The sequence below is a fragment of the Leopardus geoffroyi genome, chromosome A1 (genome assembly GCF_018350155.1).
Source record: "Leopardus geoffroyi isolate Oge1 chromosome A1, O.geoffroyi_Oge1_pat1.0, whole genome shotgun sequence".
Classification (NCBI taxonomy): domain Eukaryota; kingdom Metazoa; phylum Chordata; class Mammalia; order Carnivora; family Felidae; genus Leopardus; species Leopardus geoffroyi.
The window spans coordinates 116,232,549-116,239,755 of NC_059326.1; positions in this window are offsets into that span (position 1 = coordinate 116,232,549).

A 7,207-nucleotide genomic window follows, 5' to 3' on the forward strand; every position below is an offset into this window, starting at 1 on the left:
GACAGGCAGAGTATGACATTCCTCCAGGAACTCCCAACTGTCTTAATGTTTTGCTAGAGGAGAAAAACCCTTAGCTAAAAATAATTAAAATCTTGTAAGTGTTCTTTAGCATATGCAAGTCCTTTTGGAAACTTCACCATGTCTTTACCTCCCCCAACTCCCCAACTATGGTAAAATCTTGGTTTGAGAGCATAATTTGTTCAGGAAACATTCTTATAATACAAAGCACCCATATATCAAAGCGAATTTTAAGAACCATTGGCTCATTTGGGATCATGTGTCATACGGCATTACATACTGCTCTTATTGTAAGACATTGCGCGTTTATCAAGTTAAAATGTATTAGAAATGTTTGCTCATCTTGCGGAACACTGGCAGAACAAATTACTCACAATCCAAGGTTTTACTGTATATAGTCACTCACCCCTGACAATCCCGGTGCAGCTCTTTCTGCCCACAGGTCTTGTCCCTGTGCTTTAATAAAAAGACCTTTTTGTACCAAAGACGTGTCAAGAATTCAGGGCACCTGGCTGGCTCAGTCAGTTAAGTGTCTGACTTCGGCTCGGGTCATGATCTCACGGTTCTTAAGTTCAAGCCTCACTTCAGCCTCCGTGAAGAAATGTACTTTCTTACATTTATTTTTATTTATTTTGAGAGAGAGAGCACAAGCTGGAGAGAGGCAGAGACAGAGGGAAAGAGAGAATCCAAAGCAGGCTCTGGGCTGCCAGCCCAGAGCCCAATGCAGGGCTTGAACCCACAAGTTGAGAGATCATGACCTGAGCCAAAACTAAAAGAAAAGAAAAAAGAAAAGAAATTAAGAGCTGGTTCTTTGAAAAGATACACAAAATTGATAAACCCTTAGCCAGACTCATCAAAGAAAAAAAGCGAAAGGACCCAAATAAATAAAATCAAAAATAAAAGAGAAGTAACAACTGATGCCACAAAAATAAGAAGGATTATAAGAAAGTACTGTGAAAAATTATATGCCAATAAGTTGGGCAATCTACAAAAAATGGATAAATTTCTAAAAACATACAGTCTTCAAAAATTGAATCAGGAAGAAATATAAAATCTGAAGAGACCAATAACTAGTGATAAAATTGAATGAGTGGGGCACCTGGGTGGCTCAGTCGGTTAAGCGTCCGACTTCAGTTCAGGTCATGATCTCACAGATTGTGAGTTCGAGCCCCACATTGGGCTTTGTGCTGACAGCTCAGAGCCTGGAGCCTGCTTCGGATTCTGTGTCTCCCTCTCTCTCTCTGCCCCTCCTCTACTCGTGCTCTGTCTCTCTCTCCTTCAAAAATAAATAAACATTAAAAAAAATTTTTTTTAACTGAATGAGTAACAAACAAACAAACAAAAAGTCCAGGACCAGATGGATTCACAGGTGAATTCTACCAAACATTTAAATAAGTTAACATCTATTCTCTTTAGGGTGCCTAGGTGGATCAGTCAGTTGAATGTCCAACCCTTGATTTTGGCTCAGGTCATGGTCCCAGGGTTGTAGGATAAAACCTTGCTTAGCATGAGCCTGCTTGGGATTCTCTCTCTCCCTCTGCCTCTCTCCCTGGCTCATGCTCTCTCTTTCTCTAATAAACAACAACAACAAAGAACAACAAAAGGGATGAGATTCTAACACGTGCTACAACATGGATGAACCATGAGGGCATAATGCTAAATGAAATAGGCCGGTCACAAAAAGACAAATATTGTATGATCACGCTTATATGAGGGAATTTGAGTAGTCAAAATCATAAAGACACAAAGTAAGATGGTGGTTTCCAGAGGATGGGGAGAAGGGAAGGAATGGAAAGTTATTGTTTAACAGGTAGCTTACAGATTTCAGTTTTACATGATGAAAGGGCTTCAGGAGATGGATGATGATGGTGGTACAGAGCATTATAACCATTTCATACCATTGAACTGTACGCTTAAAAATGGTTAAGATGGTGGGGCGCCTGGGTGGCTCAGTCGGTTGAGCGTCCAACTTCGGCTCAGGTCATGATCTCATAGTCCGAGAGTTCAATACCCTGCGTCGGGCTCTGTGCTGACAGCTTGGAGCCTGCTTCGGATTCTGTGTCTCCCTCTCTCTCTGCCCCTAACCCACTCGCGTTCTGTCTCTGTCTCCCTCAAAAATAAATAAACATTAAAAAAAAAAATGGTTAAGATGGTAAATTTTATTCTGTGTATTTACCACATAAAAAATTGAAAAAACTTATTTGTTTTTCAAATCCACATGTCCTTTTCTTTTTCGTAATGATATGTAATGATATATTCTTGCCTAATAGAATACAATGCACATAGTTATTTTAAAATTTATTTACAACGTCTTATCACCTCAGTTTTTTGGGTGTGAGTTCTTTAGGAGCATCTGCTGATCTATTTTATAACAGTTGATTTTCTCCTTTGACTCATGAGTTTTTTATTAAGAATGCATCTTTAATGTCCGGCATGTCTTAGGCTATAGAAATGTCCTTACACGTGGCTTCATAATCAATTCTGCCAAAGCCCTCTGAAGTTCATGGGTTCCAGATCAGTTTTTATGTTAATTCTTGACACCACTTGAGAGCAGCAAATCCGGGAAAAAAATAAAACTTTCCCTGGGCATAAAGTTGGCAGAATGTGATATATATTTATGGACTGGGAGCCACTGTAATGTATTTCTCCCTTTCATTTGGGTCTTCAAAATAAATTACTTCCTTTCTCTCTCTGGAACTTCTAAAATGGCAGGAAGAGACTATAAAAGTCCTGAAGTGTTTCCAGTCATTAGACACTTACCACAGAATAGCCATGATGTGCTGACTTCTGTTATTTTTCACAGAGCAAATAGACTTCATGCTGACAGCTTCACAAATACATGGACTCTTTCCATAGTACTCCTTCCAAGATTTAATCAATTCACAGTTGAGGAACTTAAAAAGGTGATTTATAATCCTTCAGCCTTGTTTATGCATGCTCAATACACTTGTTTATTCATTCAACAAATATTTGTTAAATATCTGTTAGACACTGATCTAGGCCCTTGGAGTATAGCAATAACAGGAGACAAACTCCCAGGTCAGAGTATTGGCAGCAAGGTGTGGGAAGGAGGTGCACAGACCATGAAAGCCCTTTGCAAGCTACAGTCAGGGGTTAAAATATTATTCTGAGTTTGATTGGAAGGCACTGAATGAATTCAAAGAGGATATTGATCTGATATGAGGAGACTGATGTGATCCCATTTAAAAAAAAATTTTTTTTTCAACGTTTATTTATTTTTGGGACAGAGAGAGACAGAGCATGAACGGGGGAGGGGCAGAGAGAGAGGAAGACACAGAATCGGAAACAGGCTCCAGGCTCTGAGCCATCAGCCCAGAGCCCGACGCGGGGCTCGAACTCCCGGACCGCGAGATCGTGACCTGGCTGAAGTCGGACGCTTAACCGACTGCGCCACCCAGGCGCCCCATGATCCCATTTTAAAGAGGTCATTGTAGGTGCTAGGTGGTGAATGGATTGGAAGAAACAAGAATTAAAACAAAGAGACCAGTTAGGAGACTATTGAAGTGGTATGAGGCAGATGATGGTAGTCTGGGTGAGGATGATAGCAGTGGAGGTAGAAGTAGATAGATTTAAGTAGAGGTTACTGAATTTGATGAAGGAATGGATTGGGATCAGGGTAGAGGCAATGAAAGAAAGAGAGGAACCAGGGGCACCCGGGTAGCTCAGTCAGTTAAGCGTCCAACTCTTGGTTTTGGCTCAGGTCATGATCTCGAGTTTTGTGGGGTCAAGCCCTACATTGGGCTCTGTGCTGGCAGCATGGAGCCTACTTGAGATTCTCTCTCCCTCTCCCTCTCCCTCTCTCTCTGTCCCTTCCTGACTCTCTCTCTCAAAAATAAGTAAATAAATAAACAAACAAAGAGACAAACAAAAAAAAAAAAAAAGAAGAAACAAAGGGAGGAATCAAAGATCATTACTATACTACATGATTCCATGCATGTGAAATTCTAGAATATGCAAACAAACAAGATCAGTAGTTACCAGACAGAAATGAGGATGAAGGGAACTGGGAAGAAGACAGAAGAAAGGGATAACAAAGGAGCATTACATAACTTTTGCAGTGATGGATATGTTTACTATTGTGACTGTAGAGACAGTTTCCTGGCTGGAAACTTAATGAATTGTACTTTTTTTTTAAAAATTTTTTTTAATGTTTTTATTTATTTTTTTTAATTTTTTTTTCAACGTTTATTTATTTTTGGGACAGAGAGAGACAGAGCATGAATGGGGGAGGTGCAGAGAGAGAGGGAGACACAGAATCGGAAACAGGCTCCAGGCTCCGAGCCATCAGCCCAGAGCCGACGCGGGGCTCGAACTCACAGACCGCGAGATCGTGACCTGGCTGAAGTCGGACGCTTAACCGACTGCGCCACCCAGGCGCCCCGTAATGTTTTTATTTATTTTTGAGAGAGACAGAGTGAGCAGGGGAGGGGCAGAGAGAGAGGGAGACACAGAATCGGAAGCAGGCTCCAGGCTCTGAGCTGTCAGCACAGAGCCCGACGCGGGGCTCGAACTCACACACCGCGAGATCATGACCTGAGCCGAAGTCGGCCGCCCAACCAACTGAGCCACCCAGGCGCCCCTCGAATTGTACATTTTAACATATTCAGTTTATTGTATGTCAATCATACCTCAAGAAAGCTGATTTATTTATTTGTTTGTTTATTGTGGGTGTATGGGGTTTTAAAGCTTTTTTAAACTTTATTTATTTTTAAATGTTTATTTATTTTTGAAAGAGAGAGAGCGAGAGCATGTGGGCTCAAGCAGGGGAGGGTCAGAGAGAGAGAGAGAGAGAGAGGATGACAGAGGATCCTAAGCAGGTCCCGTGCTGACAGCAGAGAGCCCAATGTGGGGCTTAGACTCACAAATCATGACATCATGACCTAAGCAGAAGTTGGACATTTAACCAACTGAGCCACACAGATGCCCTAAATGTATACTTATTTTTGAGAGAGAGACAGAGAGCAGAAGAGGAGGAGGAGAGAGAGGGAGACAGAGGATCTGAAGCTGGCTCTATATTGACAGCAGAGAACCCAGTGGGGGCTCAAACTCACAAACTGCAAGATCATGACCTGAGCGGAAGTCAGACCCTTAACCTACTGAGCCACTCAGGTGCCCCAAGAAAGCTTGTTTTAAAAGGAAAATAAAGGCTGCTAGGTTTTTGACCTGAGCAAACTAGTTGAATGGTAATGTCTTTTACTGAAAAGAGAAAATTAATTCTTTCTTTTAAGTATTTATTTATTTTGAGAGAGAGAGAGAGGGAGAGGCAGAGGGAGAGGGAGAGAGAATCTCAAGCAGACTGCGCCACCAGTGTGCAGAACTGTGCAGATCTCTCACAAACAGTGAGATCATGACCTCAGCCAAAATCAAGAGTCAGACATTTAGCTGACTGAGCCACGCAGGCACCCCGGGAAAAATTAACTCTTAGGATATAGCCTGCATGCAGTCTCAAAGCCTCTGCATAGAAATAATAAGAATAATGCCTCCCCTCTGTGAATAGACTACATTAGTTACAGTAAGTTAAAGTATAGGTTTAAGTGCTGTAACAGAGATTTCAAATGGCTAAAATAAGATAGAAGCTTATTTCTCCCTGTCACAAGCATCCATACAGAAGCAGTATAGGGTAAGTATGTGAATTCCACAAGGCCAGAGTTCCCAGACTCCTTCTATCTTATCCATATGATCCAAGATGACTCATCACCGCCATGTCCACAGCCTACCTAGAAGGAAGGGGAAAACAAAGGAGGAGGCTCACTCCTCTTTAAAGGCAGGTCCTCGAAGTTATAGATGTGGTTCTGTTCATATCACATTCACTCAAACAGAATCACACAGCCATTCCTGGCCTTAAGAGAGTCTGGGAAATGTAGTTATTGTTATGGGCAACTATGTGTCTAGTTGAATACCAGGGATTCTATTATTACAAAAGGAAAATAGAAGACAAATATTGGAAGGGTGGGAATTAGTTTCTGATACCAGAGTTTTTCATCTTTACAAGGCCATATCCTATTCGTCAGGTTATTTGATCTTTGCAACTTTGTAAGATAGATAGATCCCCAAGGTTCGTTCAATTTGAGAAGAAGTTTAGCACTTTCAAAACATTTACTAGCTATAAGTGAGATCTATAAGATCTAAGGAAAATTATTTACTTCACAGAGCTTCATTAGAGATAATAGTACTTATAAGTTGTCATGTGAATTAAATGAGATTATGCATGCAAAATTTCTGGTATATAGTTGTACCTAATTAACATTAGCTATTATTATGTGTCAAGTTTTGCAAAACTACAGATAAATAAAAGGGCAGTTCATAGTACAGTGGGGGTCACAGGTAGAGAGTTATAAAAGAATATGAAAATTCCACTGCAGAAGAAGTGACTCCAGGAGCTGGAGGAACACAGAGAAAGGCCTCCTAACCCAGGAGTCTTACAGGTTGGAGGCTTTGTTGGTTGCTGGAGGGAGGGATAGGCCAATTAGGTGAAGGAGATTAAGATGTACAAACTTCCGGGGTGCCTGGGTGGCTCAGTCAGTTAAGCGTCCGACTCTTGGTTTCGTCTCAGGTCATGATCTTACAGTTTGTGAGTTCAAGCCCCACACTGGGCTCCACGCTGACAGCACGGAGCCTGTCTGGGATTCTCTCTCCCTCTCTCTCTGCCCCTCCTCTACTCTCTCTGTCTCTCAAAATAAATAAACTTAAAAAAAAGAAAAGATGTACAAACTTCCAGTTATAAAGTAAATGATTCACAGAGGTTCCCTGGGTGGCTCAGTCAGTTAAACGCCCAACTTTGGCTCATGGTTCATGACTCCGAGCCCCGCATCAGGCTCTCTGCTGTCAGCACAGAGCCCTCTTTCAGATTCTCTTTCATTCTCTATCTGCCCCTTCCCCACTGTGCACACGCACAATCTCTCTCTCTCCCCAAAATAAATAAACATTAAAATAAATAAATACATGATTCACAGTGATGAAAACCAAAACATAAAATAATATATATATATAAACATACATATATATATATATATATATATAGAGAGAGAGAGAGAGAGAGAGAGAGAGAGAGAGAGAGAGAAAGAGGAGTTTCTGCCAAAAAAGGAAGAAGGATTAGGCCTAATATTCCTAGAAGAGATAACGATACCAAAGCTAGAGCCTGGTGTCTTCAGGGAAATATGAGTTTTTT